This window comes from Vanessa cardui, chromosome 14 (genome assembly GCF_905220365.1).
Source record: "Vanessa cardui chromosome 14, ilVanCard2.1, whole genome shotgun sequence".
NCBI lineage: Eukaryota > Metazoa > Arthropoda > Insecta > Lepidoptera > Nymphalidae > Vanessa > Vanessa cardui.
This window is the reverse complement of record NC_061136.1, coordinates 6,857,977-6,873,787: the sequence shown is the minus strand read 5'-3', so window position 1 is coordinate 6,873,787 and position 15,811 is coordinate 6,857,977.

The following is a 15,811-nucleotide window of genomic DNA, read 5'->3' as shown; positions in this document are numbered from 1 at the left end:
TTATTGATATGTCGATTCCAACACCACTTGCCATGAGAACTCGAATTCGAGTCCGAATTAAATCGATTCGATTTAAGTGACTATTTACACGAAATTGAAGGAGAATTGATCAACGCTCCAAATACTCGATACACCGAATTACTCGTAAATTATATTTGGTTATATATTCTCAATTCCTGATAGTCGAAGTAGCTCAGTGGTTAAAACTTGCGAATCTAAACTGGAAATTGCGGATTCAAATACGGGTAAGTTCGCATAAATGATTATGTTTTAACATTTCATTTGTGTTTATTAATCATTCATTGCTATTGGTGAAAAAATTATAGTAGTAAATGAGAGATAAAAATCTCATGTGAATTTTCCAACCAATATTGGATCAGCGTTTTGGAAACTCTTAGCCGTCTTAAGGAAAATAGTTTTAATTCAAAAGAGAAACATTTACACTATATTATTTTTTTTAGTTTTATATTGTACGTATTCAATTTAAATGAAATGAAATGAAATGAAATTTATTTGCAAGAATATGGTTACATAAGATCTTACAGTAATTATGTCCTTATCATATTCAACCGTTTTGGTATGCAAATATTACACTGAATCATGCAATCAAACTACACAATTGGAATAATTAAGGCAACCATCATGCCTTGAATAAAATATTTATACAATAAAAAAATGTCAATATCTAATAAAAACTGAATATCAATCTAAACAATATTGGAATAAATAAACTTATGATTACACTACTTATCATTGAATTGAAGAAATTAATATTTGTCATGCGGTAAAAGGGACTAAAAATTAATATTAACATTATATTTATCTATATATCCAATTCATATTATATCTATATTGCAGTGTTAAAGAATTAGTATTTTTAATTACTTAAATATTGTTTTATGTCATAATAGCATTTTTCTAAAAGCCACAATTTTATCCTTATTTTGAATTTATTTATTGGTAAATTATGTATTTCATCTGGTAACTTGTTGAAAATTTTAATTGCCTTATAAAATGCATTATTTTTATAAATGTTGAGGTAAGACCTAGGTACATAAATTTTATTGGGATATCTCATAGATTTTTTAACTTCTGAATTGAGCTGAAAATAATTGGGATATCTTTTGACAAATATACAGATTTCCTTTATATACAAAAATGGCAATGGCAAAATCTTTAGTTCTTTAAATACTGGCTTGCAACTTTCGAGAGGTCCTATGCCGTAAATAGCCCTAATGCACTTCTTTTGAACTCTAAATGCTCTTAAGATGTGTACAGAATTTCCCCAAATTATTAACCCATACGATAAAACTGATGCGACATATCCATGGTATGCAGTTATAGCTGCTTCACGTGAAACTGTCAAACGTACACGTCTTAAAGCATATACAATTTTTTCTAACTTAGTACAAACATAGTCAATATGGTGATTCCAACTACAGTTTGTATCGAACATGACACCTAAAAATTTTGATACATTTGTTTCTTCTATTTTATTTGATTCGTATTGAACGTTTATGTGTATTTTTTTACTATGAAAGGAAATAAATTGTATGACTTTTGTTTTATTTAGATTTACTTTTAATAAGTTCACATCGAGCCAATTCATCACTTCATTGAGGGCTTCGTTAAAGTAAATTAAAGTATATATTTATTAATTATAACAAAAGCAGACGAATCTTATAAGTATAGATATTATGAAAAAAGAAACTCGAAAATCATCCCAGAATACGAGCATGAAAGGTTAAGTGATGTGCAACATTGACTATAATTATAAAATTTATAGGAAACACGTATTCAAATGGCGCATCACCGTAAGTTATTTCTCAATATTTCACAAGTGAAATACGAAGTGAATTCTTAAAGAATCGCGGAGCCGCGTTGCAGGTGACGCGTCTGCCATTTATCGATAAAATATCAATTTTTATATAATTTGTAAGAAAAATAAGAAATTTCAATAATGTTTCATATGATTGTGATTCAATTTTAACTGCAACACAGCAATACAAAATACCGATATTCAATGGAGGAATAACTAAAGGATCTAAAGATGGGTTCATACAAAACGAATACCTTTGTAATATTTTGTTCCCCTTAACTTCTATGCCAATAACATAAATAAAATAAAACTTCCAAAACCGACGCTTCATATGTTTTGAAACAATATTGTAGGTATTAAATTTTGTTTTACCTTTACCAAGATTGTAGGCACATGAAATTAGATAATCTAGTTATTATGTAAAGTCATAAACAATAATTTGCGCAAATATATATAAGCAGGCTTAATATTATGTATAAGTAAATAATTTGATGAGATTGTTTATTTTTTTTTTTTTTACAATTTACTCAATTAAAATAACGCAGCTAAAGATATACTAAGTGGTAAGTATGAACACATTATTAAGTTCTCCATATTCAAATAATTTTAAACAAAACCACAAAAGAAATTCCGGTACATTAAAATGAAACAACATTTTATTTAAACAATGAACAACTTCATTTAAGCGTCTAGGCTTTTGTGGCTCACGAATGCGGCAACAATTTGTGTGTCAAAGCCCTAAACTCTGAGAAACTTGAAGTTTGCATAAGAGCGAGGCATTGCTTCAATAATGTAGTGCTTGACTTGAGAGTCTCAAGGGCCCTCTGCCACAGCTGTTGCTGCCTACAGAGTACAGCTGCGCCTCGTCACAGATTAAAAAGAAATACACGCGATCATTGTGCAAACAAATGTCTGCGATACTGTTTAGATGGGACCAAAAAATATTCCTTTACCCTTAAATAAACTTTTGTGGCTTGCTGTTTCTTCCAATTTATGAATTAGTTTATTTTATAAGAACCCTCATAAATTAAAAACTTCAAATCATGCAAGAGTTTATAAACACAGCTGTTGTGGGAATGTTTAACATTGTGTCACAAAAAGTTTGTATATAAATTGTTAATTTATTAGTGATTTAAGGATGTAAGTTACGGAAAAAAAAGTCAAAAAGTGAAGGATAGTACAATATAAATGTCGCGCCATACGACTAACACGCGAGCCGCAGCTTGGATAATGTCAACGGGCAAATAGACAAAACAAGCATTGTCTCTATGCATAATGTGTATGGAACGTATCCAAACGTCCAAACTGCCTGTTTTTATACGCTTGGAATTTTGAAAACAATGTTGACAGTGCTAACAGTTGACACCTGTCGGACCGGACGAGGCGCTAATATCATTCAGTGATAATTTTTCTCTCCATCGACCAAATATAGCACGTTTCTTAACCAACTTTTGAAGTCATAAAAATCAATACTATACGTTACAACAAAAGATTTTAAGTATATAATTCAGAATAATTTTATTGTTTTGTTTTATTTTTTATATTTTTAAGAAAATTTTCAAAACTTATGAAATGATTACAATTGAATTGAAAAACTAAAAAATATTAACAGTGCGAACAGACCAAAAACCTTTACGAGAATTTCGTAACAATTTCGGTTTTAAAATAGCTCCAGATTTCTATGAAATTTCACACCGAACGCGTCAATGAATAACGTGGGATTAGACCGAAAGTTATGACATAGTTCTGCGGTAGGTCGTACAGAACGTTCCCTGAACGGCTAATCCGAAACATGTGCGACAAAAAAATTGACAGAGATAAGGGACGATTTCCAGAACTTGCAACGTACACCGTCTATAAAAAGACCATAGGATCAGCGCACGGATTGACAATGACAACCGCTTAAGAGCCGCTTTATTTATTTGTACAAGTATTTCCTTTTAGCGGCGGAGTCGTGTAAGACAAAACAAGGATCTGTTAGATAAGTTTAACTCGACAGAGACTAGCTATATTATGGTAATAACTTAAGATCCGAGCGGAAGGTCCCGACTATTATGAGTGTAATAGATTAAATAGGTATTAGTATTCAAGAGTCTTGATATGTTCCTTTTTTGAGTTTCAGATGCATTGTTATTCCTTTACATGTGAAAATAAAATTCTGAAACATCTAATTTAAATTCTATAACAGGTATTACATGTAATATTCTGTCTATATACCTACGTGAGTACTTACTGTTCTGTTTTTTGCTTGTAGCAGTAGAAATTATTTAAAAAGGTACACACATACCACATATTTAAAGCAGAATAAGAAAAACATAGGCTATATTCAGTGTTGTGTATCAATTAAAAATATACAAAAGATTCATAAATTTATACAGTGCTATTCTGTAAACTTAATAATAATTCGTATCTCACTCGTGAAATGTTGAAACGAACTTACGGTGATACGCTTTATTGGTGCGTGTATCCCGTAAATATTACAATTAATTATTACACTAATGTACCATGTAACTTTTTGACGTTTCACGTTCGTAAAGAGTGAGATTCTATATAATACTCACAGCGCTACAGTTTCATTAAAAAAATGAATACAATAAACGACAAATTAGAATACACACGTAATCCGAATCTTTATTCTGTTAGTTATACAAACCTTTTATGACTATGCACCAATAAATAATTCATTACCATTAAAATTAGATATACAGCACACATATCCGATTTCAGTACTGTTTTGCATGTATTTTGTTTGGCCGTGTAATTTAATGAGGCTAGATTCATAGTTCAACGTACGCATAAAGCGTAATAGTTTTCAAATCGAGGAGGGAACCACAAAACTATCGAATGTGTAATTGAGTCGTCGTGAGTCACTCAGGCGGGCGCACATCTGCTGCGTAACGCACTGGTATGACGCTATAGGGTATGTTAGTGGAATGAATCTCTTTAAAATTGATAATCCTTTATTAATACTCATAATCATTTGCTTCAAGCTAAAATATCTATGTAAGAATATAATATATGTATAAATATTTTCATTTAGTTTTAATATGTTAAAGTAATAAATGTAGTATCTACGTATTTTTTATATTTTCTATCAAAGGAGGAAAGAAATTGAAAAACGAACCATTGAACCACAAATATTATTTTACGAAATAAACCGTCAATTTTCACTATCTATCTTGCCACTAATTTAATTCGTCTAATATGTTTTACATAGCCTCTTAAAAATAAAAAAGAAGCAATAAATTTAAGTAAAAAAAAAACTAACTATTTTTTTCAAGTATACACAAATCTGAATCGGTTCATAAACGATTTCTTAGAAAAATTCAACAGGATTGAAAATCTCATTTTATTTTTTTAATTTGATTATTAATAATATAAGTTAATCTGTTTTTTTTTTATTTATATTAATAAAGTAATGCATAAAAACAATGGATATTTATTTAAAAGAACAAAAAAGACCTTATTTATGATTGCAAAAAAAAAAAGGAAAATTAAAGAATTTTAGTATTGTTGTTTATCACAGCTACATACCACACAGCCAGAATACCTACTCCCTACAGTACATTACTATGGTTGGTTCCGGTACTTTTTGTTTAGCCCCTCGGCAGCCTCGGTGTATTATTTAGCGAAAACTAAGGGACTCATTTAATGGACTTCGTACTACAAACTAGGGGAGTAAAAGATTAGATTTCTTATCGTAAAAAAAATCTAGTCACGGAGCGTACGTGCACAATTAAATACGAACAAATCGTATTGATTAATGACGTACAATCAAAGAGTCTTTATTTATAAAAAAAATCGTTGTAAGTAATCGATGCATCTTTCTATTTTGAAGGAACTTCCTTTTTCATATAGGTACAATTGTTTTCCGTTTATTTAATATTATTGCAACTCATAATAAAAATACACATGAATCGATTTACTTCTTTAAAGTATTATTAAATAATTTACAAATAAAATTATGATTAAAAAAACTTTTTTTCAAATAACTAACTATAATTCGAATAGAATATCAAGTATTGTCTACAAAAAAAAATCGAGAAATACTCAAAACTTCTTTCAAAAATTAAATGGCTTTAAATTAAAAAAATATATATAAAATACTCTTAACAATTGAATACAAAGAATGACATTTCTAAGACCCACATAATAGATCCATCAAAAATTAAAATAAACGCAAACCACAAAATTTCAATCCATTATAATTGGTTGCGTTAGAATTTACGCCATGCGGGTAATGGGAGTGGTTATTATCACCATTATACACCCATGATGTTGTTCTTATTCAGAAACTATATCACCATACCTAATGAACTAATCTCCACCATGAATACGATAATTAGTGGATTGTATTTAAATGTATATTTTCGAAGCAAAGTTGACACTATTTCCATTTCGTTCGAAAAAGTTTATACTCTGATCTGAGAACTGAAAGGATGTCCATACTTGGAGTTCAAGTTTACTTCATACCAAATTTCATTAAATTTGGTTTAGCGGTTTTGTTGTGAAAGAGCGACAGAGTTACTTTCACATTTATAATATTAATATAGATTTAAAAATAAAGTGTTCAATTTCCTAATTCAGAAAATGAAATAGTCTGAAGACGATTACAGTATTACCAAGGTGTGCTCACATTCATGAATTGCCTACTTGAACTCAATGGACTGGTTTCATTTGAAGGCTTGTTTAATTTTATGAAAACCCATCTGTGTAGGTACTACTTACATGGTTTACCCCCCAATGAAAATAACTTTTATTTATTTAGTCCGATTTAAAGGGTAATTCAGCCAGTAAAACTACATGCACAAGAAATAATAATATATGGAAATAATATAAAGTTTGTTGTGTTGAATTTTTCTTACAATCCCATTATCCGTTATTCATTAACAAATATGATTTATATAGCCTTCATCATTGTTAGTAACCAATTGTTATCACATTCTACATAACCGATTTTTTGTTGAATGGATATGTAAAAAAAAACCATCCTGACAAAACATTTGTCGTGTGTCACCATAGAAAATAATGGAGAGAAACGCATTCTATCCCTCCGTGACATTGATATAGGTGTGAAATATGCATTATCACAATGCAATTTATAGACCTTATGTACTGAAGCATAGGGGTGACATTAAAATAAAAAAATATTAGCCCATACTAGCCCCTGAGGAATAAATTATAGTTTCAGATAAATATCTTATGGTCGCTTCTACCCGCAGATTTGTCCCCTCGGAGCAACAATAGCAAAATAAATGCCACTCAAGAGTGAAAATTGAATTAACTCCAACATTAAGCGGGAACCGAGAAACGTCACGATGAGTTTTACAAGCAACCGACGTTTTTTTATTAAATTATCAAGTGTAACAAGTCACTTGAGATGAATTAATGAGATGGGGGTTTTATCGTTGTGACTTTTTAATTACCTAAAAATAGTTTTAAAACTTTTATAAGAGGTTATAAATAGTCAAAGTAAAATATCTTTGTTTAATAAAGTATAAATCAATCACCGATTCAAAATTGAACACCTCGGACCTGAGAAGAAGGCGAAAGAAGCTCAGCGGGGTTATTTCTTTTATAATAATATGTTGATATTAATTCATAACATCTACATAGATGTTAATTCAATTCCGTGGTTATAAAATAATAAAGATTATTTTTTCTTAATTTCTAAAATTACTCTATTAATTGAAACACCTGATGGTACCAACACCTAACACCATCAGCACTACCAGTTGTCAAAGCTATTATATTGTCAGGATATTATAAAATATTAGCCAGTCTTGACAATATGATGAAACTGTTAGAAGGAAGATGTGCTATAAAAATCTGTATTGTTACACACACTTTAACTTAACAACACTTTATAGTCAGTAAAGCTTTAAACGGTGGAAGTATTTAGCATTTTTTTATAATAAGCATTATTGAATATATTATTTAAGAAAAACTTTACATTTTAGCATGTATTGCCTATGATTATGATTTTTCTTTCAAACGATTTATCTCCTTTCTGAGAGTTATTATTTAAGTTTTTTTGAGTTAAATATATTAGATATATATTTGGCTCATAAACTTTAAATGTCTTTCAAAAACAATTCAATTATAATTTAATATAAGCGACAATAGCAACCAATCGGCATCAGCTATAATAACCACAAGCGTTAAACAGTTCAACGGAATGGTTCATAAAGATGGCGATGCGCACAACAATGACGCTGGGGACATTCAGAGCCAGTTTTATTTTAGTGTGCAGTAAACCCGCCTACGACATGACACTCATGATATCCTGACCTCCGCCCTCCATCTTAAACTTTATTGGCATCTACGAACCCCGAGCTATAAACAATTATTTAATCTGTTTGCAGTTGTTTCCTTCGTTTCTATTTTATTATTAAATTTTTATCGGAAAAAAATATTATAATTTAATCATTGTTGCCATAATAATTGAGTTTTTTTTAATTATCCCTTTTATACGTTTTTTATTAGTATATACCGATAATATAAGAGCCGAGATGTCCCAGTCGTTAGAACGCGTGCATCTTAACCGATGATTGCGGGTTCAAACCCAAGCTAGCACCACTGATTGTTCATATGCTTAGTTAGTGTTTATAATTAATTTCGTGCTCGGCGGTGAAGGAAAACATCGTGAGGAAACCTGCATGTGTCTAATTTCATAGAAATTGTGCGGTGGCACCGCGTTGGAATAGCGTGGTGGAATATGTTCCAAACCTTCTCCTCAAAGGGAGAGGAGGCATTAGCCCAGCAGAGGGAAATTTACAGGCTGTTATTGTATTGGTATATATCATATATCAAACTGGACTATTATAACGAAAGAACTGGAAAAATTAAAAATTATAGTCGTCGTTAAAACCCGAGTATAATATGGTTGTTTGATTAGAATAAGTGTACGTTTTAAACGGCTTGTTAGTGAACATAAAAAGTATTTATTCATATTTTCCACTATAATTATTTGAATTTTATGAATTAACAAAATAATTTAAATATTAAATTCATGAAATATTTAGTTTTGTAAGGAAAACAAAAGTAGTGCAGCAATATGTTTTGGATTCTTATTGTATTTTAATATCGTATGGAATGTTTTCTAATCCCATTGATTTAATAAATTAAAATAGGTATACTTCATTCAAATAGGTTCTTACGAGCACATTTGTATCGTATATATTAAAGAATAACTGAAATATAAAGCTATAAACGACTCCAAATGTAGATTCCCATTATCTGAAGATTTGTATCTTTTCCATAAATCATTACATCATATACAAATTTCTTTATCAGGCATGAAAATCATTCCAATCATTATACAACGACAAATAGCTTGCCTCCTGAATTACTTGAATTTGCGGAGTCGGAAACTTAGTGAACAAGTTTATATTTCCTTCTTACGTTTATGTTATCTATATATTTCTGTTTCTAACAAAGTCATCATAATTATACTGGACATGCAATATATATCCAATATTGTGATTCTATGATAGCCAAGTTTCTAGATATCAGATTAAAAATAGCACGAATGAGTGTTTCTGAAAGTTGTATTGTGTTTTTTGTATGAAGAAATTACTCTAAATACATTATATCATAAGATTAAGTTATGTTTTAACATACTAATCGACTGTTAATGTCTTCTAGTTATCGAACAGTCTTAACTGCACTTTATACTTCCTATTCATAATATTAATTTGTACATAACACATATTAAATTACAAAACATTTGCTTCTTAAAATAAAAACATTGCCCATGAATGCAATTCAGTGCGCAAAATCGTTTGAATTAACATGACAAAATAGAATTGGCAAAAATATTATAACCTAATCCACGAGCTCTTTGTATCTACACGCCAATACACATTTGATAGCGATTCCTGGTCGAGCAAATCTGAAATGCATTTTCCAGATTCTACAGAGTCAATTTTAAGTGCTGTACCTCCCGCAATGCAGTTGTTATGCTTTGGCCACAATCCAGAAACGAAATTGTATATAAAAATATACATTCAAGAAATCTTTTAAACGAGATTGCAAAGAAATATTAAAGATTAAAGTTATATTAAGAATCAACGAAGCTGGTCTGGTTTAAAAAATTCAAATTAGAGTATAAAATTTAACATAACCTCTTATTGGCAAACATGCAAAAGTCATAAAACTGTAAAAATATACCGGATTTACTGGAATGTATCCCGCAGAATATTCCCGCTTAAGCCGAGTTAATATTCCAGCTTAGTATGAATCACGTGAGTCGGTAAACAATATTCTGTTCAAACCGCATGTCAATTACAGATCTGTCTGCATCGATATTATTCATGTCCTTAATGCGCCCAATTTGTCTTTCGGTTAACATGAAGGAGGTAACTTAAATATCATTACGGGACCGTCATACAGAGGCGGTGGTTTATTGCCCGGAGTCGTTTAACTTGTTTAGTTTTATTGGCCTTAAGTCGTTTATCGTATTAAGTCACTCCGTTTGTTACATTATCTTACTTTCCGTAGGGCGTTATGATAAACTGAACAATTTCAAAAGCATTAAACTTCCTTTGATTAAACTTCTACAGTTAACGTTACTTAAGACACTATTTTATTTCGATCTCTTATAGTTATTGTCAATGAACACGATTCGAAATGAAAACAATTATGTTCGAAAATCGTATCAATTAATTTTGATAGGATTTGCCAAGAATACCAGTGTCAACGGTTCATAACTAATTGATAACGGACAGGCAACGCGCCAAATGCACGTGACACAAAATCAATAATCCAATGATGGATGGTGCAGAATTTTAATTAAGCTCACATCACCCTGTTAGCTGACAAAATGAGCTTATAATGGCATACATCGTATACGGATGTTATCTACGCAAACGAGCCTTTACCCATAATAAACATTAACAAGGAATCTTCGCGTTTTAGTATTAGATAGTAAATAAGCAAATTGTGGGCTGTAAGTAATTTAAATTTTATATAGTTCAAAGTCCAACATATTTTATAATGTGAAATTCCCGATACTCTAATATATTATCACTCGACAATGATTTTATGAGCTTACATATAAAACCTTTTTTAGTATTGCAACCGATGATTAAGAGCACTTTTACTGGTTCATTGACATAAAAAGGGGTCGATATGAGATCGTTTCTAAATATAGAATTGAGATGACTGAAAGCGAAAACACAGGGTGCGACGAATTCAGTTAACGCCCAAAGATCGCCCCCTGCGAGGCGAATGAATAACCATGAAATTACTCGTAAAACTTACATTAGTGAGGCAGTTTCTGATGTCCCATACTCCATGTGGTTCACTCGTAAATTCATAACATAAATTCTATTTAAATCCGTAAAAAATTGATAGGTATATAACTGCTTGCGAGTTTATTATACGAAAGGTGTCCTTATTTTGTCGTCATATATTATTTTATAAGCACCCTCAAACACGTACATCCCGTATAATTAAAATGACTGTTTATACGATCTAGTTTATGCAGATTTGTATGTTCTACTTATGTTATACCAACTTATAACTTTACAAGGCAATTACATCACCCTACATTTTTTAGTTAATTACATATAAGTTTTATGATACCCATTATTTTCTACATCGCAAATAAAAACTCTGTCCTTTTAAAATGTTTAAATACTTAGACGAATTCCGGTATGACATTGAGCATACCAGTTCAATCGTTTTTATTAATCCTCTAAATCTTAAACTGGAACATGTTATAAAAAAGTATCCTTAATCGAAACTATCATTCTAATTTAACTATAAGTTTTCATGGTTGTATTTTAATACTAAAATATTTAAATGAGGTTTTTGAAATATACAGAAAAAAAGAGGCTGTCAACAAAAAGAAATTATCTTCATTCAATCAAAATAACAAGCAATTACCGATGAAATTTAATCAACTAAATGCCAACATTTAATAAATCGACATCAATGACCGTCATTCGTAATTGGACGGTTATTTTTCATCATACGTTTCGGCTTCTTGGCTGTCAGCCGTTTTACAGTCCAATGGTTACACAAAGCAGACCGGGCACCGTGACATGATGAGGTGTCACCTCCGGATGATAAACGATACGCCACCTCGCGCGGCAAATGAGAAATCTAATTCTCAACTCCCGATACTTCCTTCATCGAATAACTAGTCGTTACGTAAGATGAGGAACATATTAAATTTGTGTTACGTAAATATAATTCTCACTATATATAATTTGAAGAACATATGAATATAATTATGTTACCTTAAGATGAAATTATAGTTTGCTAATATCCTCCTTTTCCAGCGCCATAAACATACTTTATATATTCTTGAGAATAGACAAACATGTTAAGCTGAATAGGTTTTTTTTTTTATAGCGCGTGTTCGAATTTTGTTCTAGAGCTTAATATAAAAATTGTCTTTTATTATTCTACTAATAAATATACCTTATTAGTTTTTTTTTACGAATATAAGATACCCTTTCGTTCGAACTCTAGAACAACTATTCGTTTTTTAAATTTACATTTTAAGGATTATAATCGGCTGCAGTGTTTATGTTTGTATTACAACATATTATAACAAGGCAACGTGAATACCGATGTATTCATAACTTCCGTCGTCGACGGCCATAAAGCATCGTACACTTGCATTGTTCAAGAATGCAATTTTAATAATGTAACTTCATCGTGTAACTGAGGAGAATAGAAACAATGATATCATTCACTTTTGATAACGATAACGACTACTATATGATTTTAGTATCATGTTTCCTTAACTACACGTGTTCATTGTCCACGTACTTGTGATCATTTAATCATATTGTATTTTATATAAATAAAAATTTTAACAAAAAGTAAAACCGACTTCAAACAAAACATTATTTTAAAACAAATAAATATGCACTAAAAAGAAATAAAAATATTTGCGTATTCATCATATATTTTAGAGTCCTCCTAAGTAAAATGAAGTGAATAATATAAGACTACTAAAAGTCGATTTACAATTATATAACATAGTTATAGTTATTGTTATATTGTGGAGCCGGTGGTGGTGAATGCAGCTCCAAACCGATTTCTTGGCCGAGCAGTAGTAATATTTTAATTTTCTTACAATATATTGTTCTAAAATCCACATTATCTTTTTCATAAAATCCGGGTTCATTAAATCTTAACTACAAAAAGAACGTTTAGTCCATTCATTGGTAGGCATTGTATAATTCATTTAGTGTACAATAGCGATGGTAAACAATCACGCATCTGGCTTGACTGATTAAATATTCAATTAAAAGGCGAACGAAGTCTGAATTAGCGTAATGTTCACTTCCTTGTATGTGTGTCGAAAAAGGGTACCAAATAAGAATGTGAGTTAATCACACATTCACATCGTATAATTAACTAATACTATTATTTCCAAATAATTTAAAAACGGCCCAAAAACTTAAAAATTACAGACAGAACTACTGACATATCAATTCGTATTACAAGTAGTTTGAATTTAAAAGGTCTTTTCATTATATCATTATCTTGATTATGTGCAAAAGGTATTACTCAAAATACTAATAAAACTGTACGTTTAAGACTCTTTTAAACGGCAGTAAATTTAAGAAACCCGCTCTACCTGCAAGTCGTTACTTTGCAAAATGCAAAGGCATAGACGGCAATGAACTTTTTAAGTGGTAAGTCTGAAAGCCGTCCTTGCATTCATAATAAAAAGCCTGAAAAGAAATACGTACGACGGTCATACCTTTAGCAACAGTTTTTGGTTTTTCTAAACTTATAAAACATATAATTACGTTGCTGCTACTCGAAAACTAAAGTTTCGTAAAATTATTTATCAATATAAATATAATTATTCAGTAGCATCGGAAAGCAATATTAAAAGCGATGTCTTTTTAATTAATACCATCCAGTTGCATATCTATTCCACCCACTGCCATGAGCCATCAAACGGGACAAAGCTATAAACTGTGTCAAATTAAAAAACCCTTTGAACCCGCCGTGAACATAATCGTATACTAAAATAAAAAGATCGTTACGAATTCGAGACATGTGTCCACATGTTACTAAGAGACAAACCGTGTATAATGTGATAAACTATAGCCTCGTACCGTTGAGACGGCATTTAATTACCGTATTTTAAGATCTTGCTCTTATTTTTACACCACATAGTGCTGACGTAAAAAAACTTTTGAATGTTTTGAGACAGATCGTGATTGTTTTTCTAATAGTTCTTTTATCTTTATTTAAAAATCGAAGCAGCTTAATAAAAAAGAAACGACAGCTTAGGAAACTAAACATTTGTCTAAACATATTTAATCAAAGAAACTGTTTGATAAATAATAATAAAAAAAACGATAAATTCACTTTTTTGAGGAAAAGGTATAATATATAAATGAAATAAATGTTTTAAGCTATTAGGGATCATATTATAGCAAATTACCTTAACAATAAATGTTCTCTACCTATCTATTGCAAAAAAAAGAAACATTTAAATTACACTATCAGAGATGTCTCTAGTGTTTACTATGGGACGTCTTCCCGTCGCCGAGTCAAGATAACCGATATACAAGCAGTAAATTTGTGAAGCTCGTCCTTTAAAATCACTACACATCATTTTTAACTCTATTTCATTGCAATAAGTATCCTATTAGCAAAACAAAGTACTAGTAAAATGAATAATGTTAAAGGTTTCATGTACACGCACGCCACTGTCATATACGAATCAAAAACGCTCCCACGTCCTCGAGAAGCGCGCCCTAAAATGACTTGGTTATTGACACTCTCTTAAAACAGGAATCAAATCAGTCAAGTGCTGTAAAATAATACCCAATTGTATTATTGTGTACTGAAACCTATAATAATTATTGTTGACTTTATTAACTAAATATGTATCCATTAAAAAGACACACAACCAATCACCACCTCAACCCATCAAGATAATTGAAAGTCTTATTATAATTAATGAAAGATATGTATATAATATTTATGTAGATATTGTTTTAATTCATTTGCCACACAATGAAAAATAAATTATTTTTTGTTTAATTTATACTATCAGTTCAAGAGTTAATTATTTATGTTTAAGGCAACTAATTGCATATTATAAAGATATGGAATTATTTACTAAAAATATCTCTACTTAAAAATCAAGTTGCTACATGACGTCGATTTCAAAACTCCTAGACAGATTAGGAAAGACAGAAGAATGGACGTTAATAATTTCAAATCTCCAAGACAGATCAGGGAAGGCAAAAGCGTGGAGTAAAATAACCGCTACTGCAATAGCAGTTTGCGGTCCTTGCACTACAGGGTTGCACGTCAACGGCGTACCAAGAGTCCACTGATACCTAAGCGGAATGTTCACACTTGGTATTTAGGTTACTTTTTTCAGACGGTTAAGGCAACATCCTCGGCCTCACACAAATCATGTTTACCTCTATGAATGGATATATGATTGTGAGTTGAAGAAATGGGGTATTCCCCACCCTACATATTGCACAAGGAGACCTTTCTTATCCTTATAAGACTCAGAAATAAAGCGAAAATCATTAAAGTGACGAGAGGAGACTTATATTGGCTAAGTTCTGTCGTAAAAGCTCTGTGTGACAAGGGCACTCTTGACCTACCCCAATGTATATACACTTATTAACACATCAGTATCCGAAAAGTAAAAAAAAAAAATTAGGTAAAATATATATAAGGACTTTTCACTTAATAATAAATCCCTGTGAATAATTTCGAAACGTGAGTTACGTATTGTATAAATACTTAATAGGTTAAAAAAGCTTTAGCTTAAAAACTAATAATATTTTCAAAATAGTTATAGTGCGACAAAATTGGTTACCTACCTACAAAAAATATAGATAAATTATTACCTAATAATTTCTTCGATATTATTTCATACCAAAGTATTTCATGGACATTTTTAACTTTTAAAGCTAAGTTGTATTGAATACGTAAGTGATGGTCAGAATGCGTCCATTATAACCGTTACGTGAACCAAATGTG